This window comes from Scyliorhinus canicula, unplaced genomic scaffold (assembly GCF_902713615.1).
Source record: "Scyliorhinus canicula unplaced genomic scaffold, sScyCan1.1, whole genome shotgun sequence".
Taxonomy (NCBI): domain Eukaryota; kingdom Metazoa; phylum Chordata; class Chondrichthyes; order Carcharhiniformes; family Scyliorhinidae; genus Scyliorhinus; species Scyliorhinus canicula.
Window position 1 is genome coordinate 22,965 of NW_024055810.1, and position 19,976 is coordinate 42,940.

General features: G+C 46.0%; 1 long non-coding RNA gene and 1 other non-coding gene across 2 annotated transcripts; one reads left to right on the forward strand and one right to left on the reverse strand.

Annotated features, from left to right (window-relative positions):
* The first annotated feature begins 230 nt into the window (after positions 1 to 230).
* On the forward strand, positions 231 to 14,652 carry LOC119961098. The gene is made up of 2 exons (XR_005459591.1): positions 231 to 507; positions 14,609 to 14,652. It is a non-coding gene; the product is annotated as an uncharacterized LOC119961098 (long non-coding RNA).
* A 1,318-nt stretch (positions 14,653 to 15,970) lies between these two features.
* trnag-gcc lies at positions 15,971 to 16,041 on the reverse strand. Its single transcript has one exon. It is a non-coding gene; the product is annotated as a tRNA-Gly (tRNA).
* Positions 16,042 to 19,976: the final 3,935 nt, after the last annotated feature.

Here is a 19,976-nt window from a genome sequence, read left to right on the forward strand (position 1 = left end):
TCGCCCATGATCTAATTGAAAGGCGGAGCAGGCTCGATGAGCTGAATGGCCTACTCCCGTTCCTATGTTCCTACTAAACTCTTGGTGCCAGTGGAGTGGCCAATGTTTGATTGAGGATGGTTCGCCCTCCATGATGCTCCACTGTGAATCCAACTGCCCCTTGGAAATCCTGAGCACATCTGGTACAGCTGGAGACACTTCCTACCCCAATAATGCCCTCAAGTGTCTTGATATTCCCTGTGGCACTGTATTGCAATCAACAGGTCTTACATACCCACCCATGATCTAAGAAAAAAAAACTTTTTTCCCCTTTAACAATCTGGCTAGCATCTTGGTTGAACTATGAATGTTAATTAATGTTTCTAAATCTGCCATTTCTTATGATCTTTTGATCTGTGACTGTACAACAAGCTCTAAGTGCTTTCTTCTCCATTTAGAGACGAGTACGATCCCTCTGCTCAACCACAGGATGCATCCCCACCACCCACAGTCTAACAGCTCCAACCAGTAAGTAACGGAACCTTCAGTAATGATTATAAACATAAACACATTGAAGCCAGCTGGCCAGGGATGGAAGTGTTGGTGACGGGGCCAAATTTCATTCACATCTAACTGCTGGTGAATTGTAGTGGAGGAAATATCTACCTGCCAATCATTTGAAACATTGACCCAAGCCCATTTGCCATGGCTTTGGCTATTTAACTATCAAACCTGTAACATCCACCCAGAAGGACAAGGACAGTGGGTGGTGCCAGAGAACATCATCACCACCAAGTCGCACACTATCCTGACTTGGAAACATTATCAATACTCCTTCAATCTCTGTGTCACTTCCACAGCAGTGACAACATGGGCAACTCCCATATTCTGAGATATAAACATCATGAGTGAGTGAGTTGTGGGAAATGTTTCAGGCATTGTCACAGCACCAAAACAACTCTTGTCTACATCATTTGTGTCTGTGACAAATGTAAACTTTCCCTCCTGATCTTTCTCCACCTGCCTGGAGTCTTTTACACCAGGCTAACCACCTCCAACATCTCTTCACTGTGCTGCAGATAGTTGCTCACCTGATTCCAATCTTACCTGTCTCATCACGGCCAGAGACCCATTGGCTATGTGTTCTGAAGTGAAAAGCTCACCACTATTCTTAGAATTCTCTCTATAGTCGATGGAGCGCTGTAATTCTAAAAGGAAAATCGCAAATGGTCCACAAACTATGACCCTAAACTCGCCCCCATGGCACCGCATGCTCCTATGCCTAGCTGGACCATTTCATTGCCCATTGGCCCATTATAAATTGTATCAAACCAATTAATCTTATAGTGGCAGTTGGATGTGGCAGACTGGGGCTGTTTAGCACAGGGCTAAATCGCTGGCTTTGAAAGCAGACCAAGCAGGCCAGCAGCATGGTTCGATTCCCGTAACAGCCTCCCCAAACAGGTGCCGGAATGTGGCGAATAGGGGCTTTTCACAGTAACTTCATTTGAAGCCTACTCGTGACAATAAGCGATTATCATTCATTTCATTCATGTGTAAATAAAAAAAGACTTAGAATCATAGATTCACTGCAGTGCAGAAGAAGGCCCATTGGCCCATCGGGTCTATACTGACTAAACACCCTGCTTGGCCCACTCCCCCAACCTATTCCTGTAAATCAGTACCCCACGAACCTTTTTGACACTGAGGGGCAATTTATCATGGCCAATCCACTTAACCTGGGACTGTGGGAGGAAACCGGAACACCCGGCGGAAACCCACACAGACACGGGGAGAATGTAGATTTCACACAGACAGTTGCTCAAGGTCGGAATTGAATCTTAGCCCCTGGCGCTGTGAGGCAGCAGTGCTAACCACTTGCCACCATGCCGTCCAGTTCATACATAACGTTCCACGATGTGAAAAATAAGTCATTACGCCACAAGGCAATAACAATGTCAACCAACCAGATCCTGCAAAGTATCAATAACAACAACACCCCTTGAAATCCGTTAACCTTATATAAACAAACAGTGTGAGATTGAAATGAAATTAAATGAAAATTGCTTATTGTCACGAGTAGGCTTCAAATGAAGTCACTGTGAAAAGCCCCTAGTCGCCACATTCCAGCGCTTGTTCGGGGAGGCTGGTACGGGAATTGAACCGTGCTGCTGACCTACCTTGGTCTGCTTTAAAAACCAGCAATTTAGCCCTGTGCTAAACCAGCCCCAAAGATTGACAAGAGAGCGAGAATGAGAGCTGTCAATCATGCGGTGTTTTCTCTGGGGTACAGAGGTTTCAACAAAAATGATGGATTTCTGGGTACCCAACCAAATCACATACAATGGAACTATTATCTGTGATGAAACATGTATATGAAATGAAAAAAATGAAAAATGAAAAATCCCTCATTGTCACAAGTAGGCTTCAAATGAAGTTACTGTGAAAAGCCCTGAGTCGCCACATTCCGGCGCCTGCTCGGGGAGGCTGGTATGGGAATTGAACCGTGCTGCTGGCCTGCCTTGGTCTGCTTTAAAAGCCAGCGATTTAGCCCAGTGTGCTAAACCAGCCCCTAATATTTTAATATTTTATATTTCTGTGTTTATGTATACATTATGTGTAGATAAGCATAAGTTGTGTCTATATGTGTCCAGGTTAATCAAAGGCAAGGTTGCTGGAGTCAGATTGTCGGTAGAATTGAAGGGATGAAGAATAAAAGTGTGATCTTGTGCTATTTTGTTGTGACGCTTTATGGTGGGGCTTCACGCGTAGATCTGGGTCAGGATTCTCTGGCCGTATCCGGCAGTGCATCCCCACCTGGGTTTCCCGCTGGCATGAGGCGGCCTCAATGGGAAATCATAGAATAGAATAGAACCATAGAATCTCTGCAGTTCAGAAGGAGACTATTTCGACCATTGAGACTGCACTGATCATCTGAAAGAACACCCTAGCTAGGCCCAGGCCCATTCCTCCACCTTATCCCCATAATCCCACCTACCCTATAAGTCAATTTAGCATGGCCAATCCATCTAACCTGAACATCTTTGGACTGGAGGAGTAAACCAAATCAGCCGGAGGTGCACAGACATGGGGAGGACATACAGATAGCCATTCAAGGCCGAAATTGAACCAGAGTGCCTGACTCTGTGAGGAAGCAGTGTTAACCGTTGTGTCACCGTGCCGACCATGGCCATTAACAAGCAGTGGATCCTGCTCCCAAGGAGCAGCAAGCCGTCGAGAAACATGGGACTGGGGCAACCGGAGAATGAAACCCCTGAAATTTTCATTTGGGGATAAGCTTTGAAATTGATTGATAGTGGTTGTATTTGAAAGCAGTATCAAAGGGAACAAAGAACATTTGCATTTTACAGGAAGCTGCTGAGTAAACCTGGGCAAGACTACAGTTCCGCCTTCAACATCATTATCCCAACAAGACTAAGAACCAAACTCTGCAATTTTGGACTTGACCCCTCCCTGTACAGCTGTACCCCTCGACTTCCTCACCAACAGACCACAATCTGTCAGGATAGGCAACAGCACCTCCTCCACAATAGTCCTCAACACAGGGGCCCCGTAAGGATGTGTGCTCAGTCCTCTACTGTACTCCCTATACACACATGACTGTGTGGGAAGATTCAACTCCAAATCAATCTATAAGTTTGCGGATAATACGAATGTGGTGAGCCGTATCTCAAACAATGACGAATCAGACTACAGGAGGAAAATAAATCACTTGGTTGCATGGTGCACCAAAAACAACCTATCTCTAAATGTTGGAAAGACCAAAGAACTGATCATCGACTTCAGGAAGTGCAGCACAGCACACACTCCCATCTACATCAATGGTCGATAGCTTTAAGTTCCTGGGGTCACCATCACCAACAGTCTGTCCTGGTCCACTCACGTTGATGCAACAGTCAAGAAAGCCCAACAACGCCTCTACTTCCTCCGGAAGCTAAAGAAATTTGGCATGTCTGCATTGACTCTCACAAACTTCTACAGATGGGCGATAGAAAGCATCCTATCCGGCTGCATCACAGCCTGGTATGGCAACTGCTCGGTCCAAGATCGCAAGAAACTGAAAACTGTGCTGAACTCAGCCCAATGCATCACACAAGCTTTCCACCCCCACATTGATTCTGTCGACACCTCCCGCTGCCTCAGGAAGGCAGACAGCATTATCAGGGACCCCTCCCATGGGACCCCTCCCACCCAGGCATTGCCTTCTTCCAGACCCTTCCATCAGGCAGAAAATCAGAAGTCTGAAGACTCGCACATCCAAACATAGGAACAGCTTCGTCCCCACAACTACAAGACTCCTCAACAACTCCCCCTCAGACTGATCTGGTCCCTGTAAGAATACTATTCACGATGCCCTATGCTGCTCTTGCTCATGTATTTGCTTTGTTTGGCCCTTGTTCCGCACTGGAACCAATCACTGTTTGTTGATGTACCATTTCTCAATGTTCCCTGTTGATTATTCTTTTATCTACTATGTATGTACTGTGTACGTTCCTCGGCTGCGGAAAAATACTTTTCACTGTACTTCAGTATATGTGACAATAAATCAAATCAAATCAAAATCAAATCAAAGGTAATTTGAATCTTCCTGACCTGATGTTGAGGTAAAAGAAGATGTGAAATGTTTGGAGATTTGGAAACCTGAGTTTCACAGGGATATTATAAAAGACAGCGATGAACTCGGATGACAGGAGTGAGAAAGTGTTTATGAAAGTGGGTTTTCAACTGTAGTGAGTTGCTGTGAGGAACGTCCCACTGAAATCCAACTCCAGTGTTCCGGAGTATGTGAAAAAGCTCATTTTAATTGAAGAAAGCAACTCAGTTTCGGGAAAGCTCTTGAGAAACAGTTTGTTTTGAATATTTCTTCTGAAGAACCTTATCAGCGTGGAAGTTTTCCGGGAAATCATGGATTTCTGCTGAAAGGGAAAGAAAATTCTCGCTTTGGGTAATTTATCCTGGATTTTAAGCTTCAGAATCTATCAGGGGTTGTTGCCAAAAAGATTTATTATGCACCATCAATAAAACATTTTAAGGGTTATTTTGTGGCATTTCTATCAATTTAATCTTGTGTGTTTAGGTTTAACTTTTTTTTTACAAACATTTCGGCCGGGATTCTCCCCTACCCGGCGGGGCGGTGTGTCCTGGCGGGAACCACTCCAGGGTTGGGCCGCCCCAAAGCCTTGTGGGGCTACGCCTGCGCCAGAGTGGTTTGTGCCCTGCCGGCCGGCAGAAGCCCGCGCATGTGCGGGAGCGTCAGCGGCTGCTGACGTCATCCACGTGCATGCGCAGAGCGGGGTGTCACTTCCGCGTTGGCCATCGCGGAGCCTATGGCCGATGCGGAGGGAAAAGAGTGCCCCCACGGCACAGGCCCACCCGCGGATCGGTGGGCCTCGATCGCAGGCCAGGCCACCGTGGGGGCAGCCCCCGGGGCCAGATCGCCCCGCGCGCCCCCCGCCCCCGCCCCAGGACCCCGTAGCTCGCCCCCACCGCCAGTCCCGCCGGTAAGGGAGGTTTGATTCACGCCGGCGGGACCGGCATTACAGCAGCGGGACTTTGGCCCATCGCGGGCCGGAGAATCGCCAGGGCTGACCGGCGCGTCGCGATTCCTGCCCATGCCGAATCTTCGGTGCCCGAGAATTCCGGCGGGGTGGATTCATGCCGCCCCCCGCCGGCGATTCTCCGCCGTGGCCTCAACACAGGGGCCCCGTAAGGATGTGTGCGGGAGCGTCAGCGGCTGCTGACATCAGTTGGAGAGTTCAGCCCTTAATTCCTCACGTTTTTATAGGGTTTTTTAGAAAATATTTTATTGAGGCGTTTATAATTTTAACAGTTTTCAACAACAATATTCAACAGAGAACAGAGCCTATAACAAAATAACCATCTCCCCACCCGAACACAAACCCCAACCAACATGGCTTATAAAAACACACCGCCTGCCCTTCCTGGCTCTCATGCCGTTGTTTCTTCTTCCCCTTGTTCATTACTTCCATGCCTCTCCTTCCCCTCCCCCCTGCTCGAAGAAGATGATGAGCGGCTGCCATATCCGAGCGAACCCCTTATGACTTCCTCCTCATCGCCAACACCTGTCCTCCACCTCCTCAAGAACCTGCTTATTTGGGCCACAGTCATATGAGCCCTGTGGATCAGCTTGAATTGGATCAGGCTGAACCTGGCAGATGATGAGGACGCACTGACTCTCCGCAGGGCCTCCACCCATAACCCCAGCCTCCAACTGCCCCCCCCCAATCTCTTCTTCCCACTTTCTCTTCACCTCCCCTGTTGGGGCTCCCTCCCACTCGATCAGCTCCTTATAGATCTACAAGACCTTCCCCTCCCCAACTCTTTGTGGGAGGCGTGGAAAGCTCGAGACCTGCATCCATACAAAATCCCTCACTTACAGGTTCCGGAACCTGTTCCCACCCGGCAACTCAAACTCCTCCTTCAGCTCCTCCGAACTCAGTAAACCCCTATCAAGAAAGAGATGCCCAAATCTCTCAAACTCTGCCCGCTGCCACCTCCAAAAGCCCCCGCCCCATCCCCCTGGAGAAAAACGATGGTTATTGCATATCAGTGCCCGCACCGACGGCCACTCCAAACGCATTTGCTGCTGCACTGTCCCCACACACTCAGGGCTTCCACTACTATCGCGTTTGTAGTGAAACGAGCAGGCAAGAACAGCAGAGGTGCCGTTAACAATGCCCCTCAAACTTGTGCCCTTACAGGATGTCGTCTTCACCCGCTCCCACACCGACTCCTCCCCCACTACCCACTTCCTAATCATCAATATATTCGCCGCCCAGTAATAGTTAATAAAGTTCGAAGGGCCAAACCCCCTTCCCCACGCCCCCCGCTCCAGCAGCACCTTCCTCACCCGTGGGGTTTTACCGGTCCAAATAAATCCCAAAATTGCAACGAAAGGGAAAATGCTGGAAAATCTCAAAGTCTGGCAGCACCTGTAGGGAGAGAAAAGAGCTAACGTTTCGAGTCCGATGACTCTTTGTCAAAGTTTTTTACCGAAATTACAACATGCGCCTACCATTCCATCCCGTGAGCGCACTTTGGGAATCAGACCATAAGACGTTGCTCCTTCTCCCGGCATGCAAGCAGAAACTCAAGCGGGAGAATCCAGCCAAGAAGGCCGTTCAGTGCTGGTCCGAGGAGACAGAAGAGCTCTTACGTGACTGCTGAGAGACAGTGGACTGCTCCATATTTAAGAACTCAGCGATCAACTTAAATGAGTATGCCACCACCGTCACAGACTTCATCAGCAAATGTGTGGATGACTGCGTGCCAAAGAAAGCAGTCCGTACGTTCCCCAACCGGAAACCATAGCTCAACCGCGAGATTGACTCCTTACTGAAAGACAGATCTGAGGCGTTCAAGGGAGACGACCCTGACCTATACAAGAAATCCAGGTACGACTTCCGCAAAGCCATCCGAGATGCCAAGAGAGAATATCAAACCAAGCTAGAGTCACAGACTCTCGGCGGTTGTGGCAAGGACTAAACAACATAACGGGCTACGAAGCGAAGCCGAGCAGTATCTCTGGCAGCAGCGCACCCCTCCCCGATGAACTCAATGCATTCTATGCTCAGTTCGAGCAGGTAACCAGCAATCTGCTGCAGAGAGCACCAGCAGCTCATAACTCACCCATACCCATCATCAGAGCTTCCGAAGTCAGATTGGCCTTCCTGAAAGTGAAACCTCGGAAGGCGACGGGCCTGGACGGGATCCCTGGTTGTGCACTCAGAGCCTGCGCGGACCAGCTGGCAGAGGTATTCACAGACATCTTTAACCTGTCCCTACTCCACTCTGAGGTCCCCACCTGCTTCAAGAAAACCACCATCATACCGGTACCAAAGAAGAACCAGGCAAGGTGCCCCAATGACTACCGTCTGGTGGCCCTGACTTCAGTCGTAATGAAGTGCTCCGAGAGGTTGATCATGAAGTGCATCGCCTCCATACTCCCAGAACACCTTGATCCACTGCAATTCGCATACCATTGCAACTGGTCCATATCGGATGCCATTTCCCTGGCCTTACGCATCCCTGGAGCATCTCGAAAACAAGACTCCTATTTATGGACTACAGCTCCACCTTCAACGCCATAATCCCAGCCAAGCTCATTTCAAAGCTCCAAAACCTAGGACTTGGCAACTGGATCCTCGATTTTCTGGCCAACAGACCACAAACAGTAAGAATGAACAATAAAACCTCCTCCACAATAGTCCTTAATACCGGGGCCCCGCAAGGCTGCGTACTTAGCCCCCTACTCTACTCCCTGTACACACACGACTGCGTGGCACAACTTGGTTCCAACTCCATCTACGAGTTTGCTAACGATACGACCATAGTGGGCCGGATCTCGAATAACGACGAGTCAGAATACAGGAGGGAGACAGAGAACCTAGTGGAGTGATGTAGCGACAACAATCTCTCCCTCAATGCCAGCAAAACGAAAGAGCTGGTCATTTACTTCAGGAAGCAAAGTACTGTACACGGGGCCGAGGTGGAGATGGTTAGCAGTTTCAAATTCCTAGGGGTGCACAACTCCAAAAATCTGTCCTGGTCCACCCACGTCAACGTTACCACCAAGAAAGCACAACAGCGCCTATACTTCCTCAGGAAACTAAGGAAATTCGGCATGTCCACATTAACCCTTACCAACCTTTACAGATGCACCATAGAAAGCATCCTATCGGGCTGCATTACAGCCTGGTATGGGAAGTGCTCGGCCCAGGACCGCAAGAAACTTCAGAGAGTCGTGAATACCGCCAGTCCATCATACGAACCTGCCTCCCATCCATTGACGCCATCGACACTTCCTGCTGCCTGGGGAAAGCGGGCAGCATAATCAAAGATCCCTCCCACTCGGCTTACTCACTCTTCCAACTTCTTCCGTCGGGCAGGAGATACAGAGGTCTGAGAACACGCACAAACAGACTCAAAAACAGCTTCTTCTCCGCTGTTGCCAGACTCCTAAATTACCCTCTTATTGACTGACCTCATTAACACTACACCCTGTATGCTTCATCCGATGCCAATGCTTATGTAGTTACATTGTATATCTTGTGTTGCCCTATTATATATTTTCTTTTATTCCCTTTTCTTCCCATGTACTTAATGATCTGTTGAGCGGCTCGCAGAAAAATACTTTTCACTGTACCTCGGTACACGTGACAACAAACAAATCCAATCCTATCCAATTCATTTCCTAAAAAATGCCTTGGGATAAAAATTGGGAGACATTCCAAATGACGAATATCCCAGGCCGAACAGCTGCAGGAGAAAGGGACAAGTTGGCAAAGTAGAATCCTTAATTCTGCAGAACATTGTCCTTCTCTGGATCTGCTCCACCGAAACCTCCAATGCCAAGACCGTGTGCACCTCTTTTGTCCCCACTCTGGATACCGTTGCTGTGTGCTAGCCATTCAGTCACAAAATGACATGTAGGCTTTCCAGGATCTCACACAACATATTCTGCAGGCCTTGCTTGCAAAAGGCAGCTCCCCTCAATCCCCTTGAGAATTTGTAAACTCCTAACTCAACAGGAGAAAGCCAACTGGTAAATGGAAGGCCTTTTCCCCACTCATCTCCACTCACTTCAGGACACAAATCACATTGATGGATTAACAAAGCTGTTTTGATTTGATTTGATTTATTATTGTCACATGTATCAGTATACAGTGAAAAGTATTGTTTCTTGCATGCTGTATAAACAATGCATACCGTACGTAAGGAAGGAGAGACTGCAGAATATAATGTTACAGTTATAGCAAGGTGTAGAAAAAAGATCAACTTAATACGAGGTAGGTCCATTCAAAGTCTAATGGCAGCCAGGAAGAAGCTGTTCTTGAGACAGTTGGTACGTGACCTCAAACATTGGTATCATTTTCCTGACAGAAGGAGGTGGAGAGAGTATGTCCGGGATGCGTGGGGTCCGTAATTATGCTGGCTGTCTTTCTGAGGCAGCGGGAGTAATAGATAGAGTCAATGGATGGGAGGCTGGTTTGCGTGATGGACTGGGCTACATTCACAACCTTTTGTAGTTTCCTGCGTTCTTGGGCAGAGCAGGCTCCATACCAAGCTGTGATACAACCAGAAAGAATGCTTTCTATGGTGCATCTGTAGAGGTTGGTGAGGGTCGTCGCTGAAATGCCAAATTTCCTTAGTCTTCTGAGAAAGTAGAGTTGTTGGTGGGCTTTCTTAACTATAGTGTCGGCATGGGGGGACCAGGAGAGGCTGTTGGTGACAAAAGGGAAAATGCTGGAAAATCTCAGCAAGTCTGGCAACATCTGTAGGGAGAGAAAAGAGCTAACGTTTCGAGTCCGATGACTCTTTGTCAAAGCTAACAGACAGAGAAAGTGGGAAATATTTATACTGTGGAGTGAGAATGAAAGATGAGTCATAGCCACAGAAACCCAGGGAAACCGGGTGCTAATGGTCACAGATACCAAGGGGAAAGAGTGTTAATGTCAGTCCCCAGAGAGGATAAAAGATGTGAAAGGTCAAACAGCAGGGAAACTAACATCAGAGGATGATCTGTAGGCGTGGGGAGGGGAAGGGGCAAGCAATGAGGAGAAAGGTGCAGGAAAGGTGGATAAGATTGGGGAGGGAAAAATTAAATGCATATTAAGAAAGAAAGAAATGGTAAAAGACAGTTAAAATTAAATGAAAACAAATGGGTCGAGGTGAGGCTGATCATCTGAAGTTGTTGAATTCGATGTTCAGGCCGGAATGCTGTAGCGTGCCAAACCGGAAGATCAGATGTTGTTCCTCCAGTTAGTGTTGCGCTTCACTGGATCATTGCAGCAGGCCAAGAACAGACATGTGGGCATGGGAGCAGGGTGTTGTGTTAAAATGGATAGCAACAGGAAGGTCAGGTGATCTGTACACCTAAACACTTGAAGCTCTAGATCCTTTCTATTTTGTTCCCATTGATGTAGACAGGGGCATGTTCTCCACTACGCTTCCTAAAGTGTTGTAAAGGAGAGGGCCTGAGAAAACTCAAAGTTCCCCTCTTGGTACAAAAAACGCAATAGTCACAAGTTCGGATTGGCCAGATTCCCAGTCGCGTGTTTCACGGCAGTGGGAGAGAGCGCACTGTTTGCTGGCAGCAAGGTTCTCTGCTCCCACCGCTTGTCCATGGAATTTTGCGTTGAATCCATCCCATGCTGCCAAGAACCCCGGGAGCAGGGATGTACTGTCAGCGGGACCAGAGAATCCCGCCACCGGTAAACAGATGGAGAATTCCGACCATGGTCTGTGGGATGAATTTCGATCTCCTTGTTCACATTGTCACAGCATCGAAGTCGGAATCCTATGGCCATTGCGATTGACTTTTTCTGCTGGCAGAGCACCCCCACTCACGGGTTTCCCAGCAAGGTGGGATGTTTTCAGTTGGAAATCCCAATGCCACACTGCCGTTAATGGGAGACTGGACACTCCAACGCAAGGTTGCCATTGTGTGGTTGTTTCTGCTAGAATTCATCAATTAATAGAACAATCCTAATGCATGTAGGATTCCTCTCAAATTATTTGTTTTCTTTTATGAAATGAAATGAAATGAAAATCGCTTATTGTCACAAGTAGGCTTCAATGAAGTTGCTGTGAAAAGCCCCTAGTCGCCACATTCTGGCGCCTGTTCGGGGAGGCCTGTACGGGAATTGAATCGTGCTGCTGGCCTGCCTTGGTCTGCTTTCAAAGCTAGCTATTTAGCCCAGTGTGCTAAACCACATAGTTAGATCTACATTGCATATACATATCTCTTCCTTTTTAAAATCCTTTCCCAATGCTCCACTTCAACGCTCTGCTGGAACATTGCTGCCAAATGACTGATTGAAGCCTGTCCCAACTGAGCACCGTATTTAGTCCCCCAAAATACAACCAAATACCACAGGAAACTGAAACAGTTTCTGATATATGTCCACATTAACTCTTACCAACTTTTACAGATGCACCATAGAAAGCATCCTCTCGGGCTGCATCACAGCCCGGTATGGCAACTGCTTGGCCCAAGGCCGCAAGAAACTTCAGAGAGTCGTGAACACAGCCCAGTCCATCACACAAACCTGCCTCCCATCCATTGACTCCATCTACACCTTCCGCTGCCTGGGGAAAGCGGGCAGCATAATCAAAGACCCCTCCCACCCGGCTTACTCACTCTTCCAACTTCTTCTATCGGGCAGGAGATAGAGAAGTCTGAGAACACGCAATAACAGACTCAAAAACAGCTTCTTCCCTACTGTTACAAGACTCCTAAATGATCCTTTTATAGACTGACCTCATTAACACTACACCCCTGTCTGCTTCACCCAATGCCGGTGTTTATGTAGATACGTTGTGTATTTGTGTTGCCTTATTATGTATTTTCTTTTATTTTATTTTATTCCCATGTACTTAATGATCTGTTGAGCTGCTTGCAGAAAAGTACTTTTCACTGTAGCTCGGTACACATGACAATAAACAAAATCCAAAATTCCTGTACCAGATTTTTCATCAGGTATTGACAAATTTAATCTGTTTCTGTCTTTGCTGAGCCTTTGGGGCCCTGGGACATAAATCCTAAAAAATCCTTAACCAGGTTCAGAAAATAATCAAAAACGCAATTGGAACTTTGGCCTTTACATCTTGAGCACGAAAGTACAAATGCGTATAAGTCAAGACTTCCCATGTGAACAATCCTGCTTGGATCACACCTGGAGTGTTGTAATCACTCTGGGGAACCTTGGAAGGTGTGCAGTTAGTGTCACTGGACTAGTACCCAAAAGACTCTGCGGGTAAGGCTTCAAATTCTACAACAGCTAGGAGAACATAAATTAAGAATCTGGAACTGAAAAGCTCACTCAGCTAAATCGTTGGCTTTTAAAGCAGACCAAGCAGGCCAGCAGCACGGTTCGATTCCCGTGCCAGCCTCCCCGGACAGGCGCCGGAATGTGGCGACTAGGGGCTTTTCACAGTAACTTCATTGAAGCCGACTCGTGACAATAAGTGATTTTCATTTTTTCATTTTCATTTCATTTCATTTCATTTCATTTCATTTTCATTTTTCAGTAATGATGGCTATGAAACAGGTAGTGACATGAAAAAACCCATCAAATTCATTAATGTCCTTCAGTGAAGGAAATCTGCCAACATTACCCAGTCTGACCGACATGTGACTCCAGACTCCAACCTGGTTGACTCCCAACCGCCCCCTGAAATAGAACATAGAACATTATAGCGCAGTACAGAACCTTCGGCCCTAAATGTTGCGCCGACCTGTGAAACCACTCTAAAGCCCATCTACACTATTTCCTTATCGTCCATATGCCTATTCTTACTGTGCCCACCCCAGTCCCACGCAGGCATCTCCACATCATGGCTTTCAAGATTCAAACTAGGAAGAGTTTCTCATGCACAAAGTGCGGGAAAAGTTTTGAAATGTTCCACTAAAGGCAATTGGCGTGAGGTCAATTGTGAATTTTAAATCTCAGAATTATATTTTTTGTTGACCAAACATTTTAAGGAATATGGGTATAGCTACATTTATGACATTAGGTTGCAGATCATCCTTGATCCCATTGCGTTCAGGAAGAATCCTGGAGTTCAATATTCTAGTTCTGTTCCTATCTTCTCCGGTCAGCTGATTTCACAGCCACTGATCCAACCTGAGGGTCAAAATTCCTGTTTCAGACATTTTCCCATCTACCCTTCACCCACATTCCCCTTTTCTGTGCTTCTTCACCTCCCGTATCCTTATTTCGGAGCAACTGATGAAACCGCTACAACCAGGATCTTGTTTTTTTTTTAATTCTTTAAAAAATAAATTTAGAGTACCCAATTCATTTTATTCAATTTAGGGGCAATTTAGCGTGGCCAATCCACCTAGCCTGCACATCTTTGGGATGTGGGGGCCGAAACCCATGCAAACACGGGGAGAATGTGCAAACTCCACGCGGACACTGACCCACAGCCGGGATTGAACTTGGGACCTCAGCGCCGTGAGGCAGCAGGGCTAACCCACTGCGCCACCGTGCTGCCCGACCAGGACCTTGTTCGGCTCTGGGGCTGGATTCACCATTCCTTAGCCATGTTTTTCTCAGTGTCATGCCATTCGCTGGCGCTCCACTCTTCATTGGGATTTCCCTAGAAACCACCCAACTCCACTGGGAAACCCACAGGAGGGGGGACGCTGCCGGCAGGAATAGAGGATCCCAATGGCCGGAGTTAGTCACCCACTTCCTCCTGGCTCCTTCACTATTCTTCCATTTGGAGGAGGGTGGCAGATGGGGGCTGCAGAATGACCAAAACATTCCTGTCTGTAACACAAAGTGAGGTGAACCTTGAGTTCAGCATTCTTCTGCTTGAATGATACACAATACCCCACCACACACATGCCCAGCATCTCAGATATTGCACTATTCTCTAAAAGGTGAAATATAACTTCTGATAAAGTCTGTCACTGTATTTTACTGTGATAACAATCTCATTTTCATAAATGTAATTTCCACAGTACTAGATAGCAGCGAGCGAGTGTATTAAATAGGAAAGGAGGAATAAGTTAGTTGACAATTCTTTCTCTGCCAAACCAAAGGCCATTTACTAAACCTTTCTCTTTTCTCTACAGATCCAGACATCAACCAACAAACTACAATGACCTCGTCAATTATACAAAATCGTCCTATGTTACATACCTCTGTTCTGTGTATTACCTTGTATCAAAACCCTACATAGAATGGGGAAGGGTGCAGATCAGAGACACTTCAATGAAGTTACTCAGAAACAAGAGACAAAACTCCACTGAAGCAATAAATTACAGGAAGGACAACTCGGCCTTTTTGTTGAGATAACGTTGAACAATTATTTCAGTTCATTTCTTTATAGCAAATTGTGCAATCAACATCACAGTTATTTGTCAGCTTAGAATTAATGACAATATTCCAACTGAGTACTTATATTTATTTGTTCCTGGAGTTAACAGGCACCGACCTGTTTAGATTAGAAATATGCAATTAATTGAAGATTACTAACACATTTAGCTAAACTTGGTAAATGGAAATGCTTTAATGTTGCTTCAATTGCAACACAGTTGATCCAGTTGGGAGGGAGAAGTAATGTTATGATTTAAACATTTGTATCCCTTTGGAATGACAAAATGATAATTTACTACATTTATCACCCGCCTGTCTGTTTTATTACTGTGAATCTGTTGTAAATATTTTTCCTGTGCCCAGAGCAGTTTAGGGAGGTATTCCCAGCTCTTCAAGCTTGTGGTAGGCGCACGGCGGGAATCACAGGCTGCAGCCAATGATTGAGTGTGGATATCTCCATGATTTCCTGAGATGCAATATCATCTCCCTGATCACATTATCTTTTGCGCTGATGGTTTTTACTTTGTTTGACCTTTGAATGTGGAATTTGTTGACCATCCCCAGTTGCTCTTGAGCTGAGTGGCTTCCGAGGGCATTTCAGTGGTTTGGGGGGGGGGGGGGGGGGGGGGGTGGCGGCAGTTAAGAGTCAACCACATTGCTGTGGATCTGGAGTCACATGTAGGCCAGACCGGGTAAAAACAGTAGAATTCCTTCTCTAAAGGACATTAGAGAACCAGATGGGTTTTACAACCATCGTCAATGCTTTCATGGGCGTCATTAGACTTTTAATTCCAGATATTTACGACAATCAATTCATGGTCATAAGAACATAAGAACATAAGAACTAGGAGCAGGAGTAGGCCATCTGGCCCCTCGAGCCTGCTCCGCCATTCAATTAGATCATGGCTGATCTTTTGTGGACTCAGCTCCACTTTCCGGCCCGAACACCATAACCCTTAATCCCTTTATTCTTCAAAAAACTATCTATCTTTACCTTAAAAACATGTAATGAAGGACCGAACCGTGCTGCTGGCCGAACCGTGCTGCTGGCCTGCTTGGTCTGCTTTAAAAGCCAGCGATTTAGCCTGGTGAGCTAAACCAGCCCCTAAGAGGTGCGATGCATTGGCCGTGAATCGAACCCGGGCCTCCCGTGTGGCAGGCGAGAATTCTACCACTGAACCACCAATGCAAAGTACCTCTTAGGGTGTCTCTTACTAATGGAAAACTAAATCTGGTATCAGCAATGGTGACCAGATTGTTATTAAAATGTCTCGGTGTAGCTGACTCTTAATTGCCCTCTGAAATAGCATGCAAACTCTAGCAAACTGTGACAAAAAGTGATATTATACATAAAACCAGAAAGGCGAACTGGCATTGAATTAGGCACTGGACATGACAAACATGCACCTGGCACAGTTAGCCCTGAAAAGCCCTCACCGTTTCCTCCTGTTCCAACCTTAGTTAATGTTACTGCTGACGGGAAGATCCAAGAATGGAACCTTGGCCCTTACAGTTAAAGACCATAATTTAACTTTTTTTTAGAAAATGTGAACAAACAGATTCAAATGAAGGCCAATTAGATTTCAACAACAATAAAAAATTATTGAACATGAAACGCTTGACTATAATAAAATGTTTTGTCACTCCACCTTTCTCTTTACTAATGTACTTTGTTAGGGCACCAGACCCAAAATGTGTTAGGACAACGGGTGAGAATCCCAAATAATGGTTTTATTAACTTCACAACAGGAGTGATGACTCTGACCAATATGCTAAAACCTTTTATGCTAAAACAAACTTTAATTTAAACTCAGAATTAACCACATTAACATCAATTAAATAGCTTTACAATTGACAGTTAAAGGGCTGGTTTAGCTCAGTAGGCTAGTCAGCTTGGTTTGAGATGCAGAACAAGGCCAGAAGCACGGGTTCAATTCCCGTATCAGCTGAGAATTCTGAATTCTCCCTCTGTGTACCCGAACAGGCGCCGGAATGTGACAACTGGGGGCTTTTCACAGAAACCTCATTGCAATGTTAATCTAAGCCTACTTGTGACAATAAAGATTAGTTTTTTTAATAAACAGATCTTAAATGAAAGGAAAAAAACTTACTATCTGTATCTGCCACTAGTTCCAATTAATCAACCCAATACAGTTCAAATACCACTTCTAAATAAATAAAGTTAATGAAACAGGTTACTTGCTTATCTGCGGGGAGATTTTTAGAGAGAGTTCCTTTCAAGAGCAGATCCAGTGCACTTTTGTTCAACCTGACAGCATTTGGCAAAACTGCTGTTCAACTTGAACTCCTATAACAGACTGCAAAACTACAGGCAGACCTGGCTCCTCCCATTAACTAAATCATCTGTATCCCACTAAGTTCCATGGCCTGCTGAGATAGCACAAAGCACAACTCCCTCATAAATTATCTACACTCCAGGATATCTCCAGCAATCAAAACATGATTTCATTATCCTTTTTATCAGAAAACAAGTAAGTGTTCAAGTCAATAATTATCTCACTCTTTTTACAACTCCTTAATTACAGCTAACGCAGATACATAGTGTAGATACCTAAACCTAGATTCTTAAATAATATTACTGCAACAACTATACACTTTAACCCAGTCTGTTAATGACATTACTGCAACAGATATAACAAATAATGAAATGAAATGAAAATCGCTTATTGTCACGAGTAGGCTTCAATGAAGTTACCATGTAAAGCCCCTAGTGAAAAGCCCCTAATATATAACAATTTCTACATTTTTCACAACTTAGATTTCAAGGATGACACAGGTCACATGGCATATCTTATACTATAATGTTCTCAATGCACACATGGCCACTTTAACTCTACAGGCTAACCATGGTCAGACAACTCCATTCTGAAACCCAGTGGCAGATGACACTCAATCAATTTACTGTGGGCTTATCCTCAAATTCCCCTCAGATGATCGTCACATGAGTTTCAAAATTCCACTCTCAAAAAGTACACACTTTAAAATCTTCTTTAAAAAAATGCTTACCCTCAGCTGTTTCAATCAATGATCTCCACCCATATTTTCCAACCCCTCTCCATTGTTTTAGCAACGATCCACCTCCAGGTTTCCTAACTCTCTTTCTAATTCCTTTGCCTCAAATGCTTTAAAGTTTTTTCACAAACTCCCAGAGATCTAGTCACAGGTTTCTTCACAATTGTTTCCCCTATTGCTGCACAGATTGTAGTAAAATATTACAAACCTTCGATCGCTTTCGATATATTTGGCTTCTCGCCAACCAACTTCTTCGCAGCCCTGCCTGTGACTTCAATGAACTGCTGCTGGTTCCAATTCCAGTTTCTTCTGTTCCTTTCACATTTGACATCCTGGAAACATCTCTTCATTTCTCTAATTTCCTTAACTTTCTTTAGATTTCTGGCAGTGGCCAACTTGCCTCTTCCTCCATTTTATTTTGAAAAAACCGTGGGAGATGTTCCCTCTCTCACTGCAAAGCTCCTTCTACTCTGGCTTCCGGTTAAAACTGAACTCCAAAAGGTATTTTCCTTAAAAGTGGTCGATGGTTGCGAAGCAACATCTCATTCTTTTGCAAGCTCATGTTTGCTTTTCCCATCATAAACTCTCGTTCAGCACAAAAGAAACAGTTTAAACCAAAATCCTCACACATGAAAACATTTGTGTCTCACATGAATCTAACAAGAGTTGTACCCTTTCTCAAAATAACTAAATTAAACTAATGTAACCGTATACCTTATTTCTAGGATTTAACAATGCAATTATAGATCATTTAAAATTATAATTTTTCCTCACACTCCCTGACATCAAAGTGGGTGTACCTAAATCACAGGGTCTGTAGGGGTTCAGGAAGTCAGATCACCACCATCTTCTCAAGGAACAATTAGTGATTGGAAAATATGTGCTGGTCCAGCCAGAAACATCGACAGTGAACTAATAAAAAAAACCACCTGAAGGCATGGATTAAAATTTGGACAGCAGCCCCACAGATGAATCGAGCAATGTTTTGATATAGTCATGCATCATAACATTTAGCTAATTTCATCCGTCCAAATGCTTTGTCCCTCCTGTCCTTCATGTAGAATAAACCTGCCAGAAGAGCCAGCATGATAGTATACAGTCGAGAGGCAGTGGCTCTGCAAGTTGTCAATGTAGACTGCAGAAAACCATGATATTTTCAGAGCACCATCTCATACATGAGGAAAATAACTTCCTGCTAATTACAATGGCCCAATCCTCATCAATTTACATGTCGTTGATTCATCTGTCTGTGAGAGTCTCAGCAGAAGTGGTCACCAAAATTATGCCTGCTCACAGAGAACAGCCTCCAATGTGAACTGTGTGAAATGGGATCAATTCAAAGCAGGTCCAACAGTTGCAAACTGGCCCAAGAGGCCATCAGCAGCAGCAGAATTATATTCAACCATAACGGCAGATTGTACGGTTTCACGTGGAGCAAGTCGAGAGGACGAATGACCTACTTTTCTTTTATTTTATCTAAATCTCAGCATTCGTCACTATTGTGACGGGAAGATCTAATCAAATGTTCGATGTTTGGCTTTCCTTGAATTTCGGGTCAATCTCTGAGGCGAGAAACCGTTTCCCAATCTTTCCCGCTCTTTCCTCCGCACGAGCATTGCATTCCTCCAGTGAGGAGTTGTGCGGCTGCGCGGCCTGGCGGAGGCGACGGTGCGGCTGCGCGGCCGCGCGGCCAACCGGGGGTGGTGCGGCTGCGCGGGATTTGAATCCTGTTGGCGGCTCTTGGTCACATTCCCAACCCGGAGCACAGCGGCTCATTCCTCACTGCCCCCCCCCCCCCCCCCCCCTCACTCCCCAAGACCCCCCTCACTCCCCCAAACCCCCCTCACTCCCCCAAACCCCCTCACTCCCCCAGACCCCCTCACTCCCCCAAACCCCCCTCACTCCCCCAAACCCCCTCACTCCCCCAGACCTCCCTCACTCCCCCAAACCCCCCTCACTCCCCCAAACCCCCCCTCACTCCCCCAAACCCCCCTCACTCCCCCAGACCCCCCTCACTCCCCCAAACCCCCCTCACTCCCCCAAACCCCCTCACTCCCCCAACCCCCCTCACTCCCCCAAACCCCCCTCACT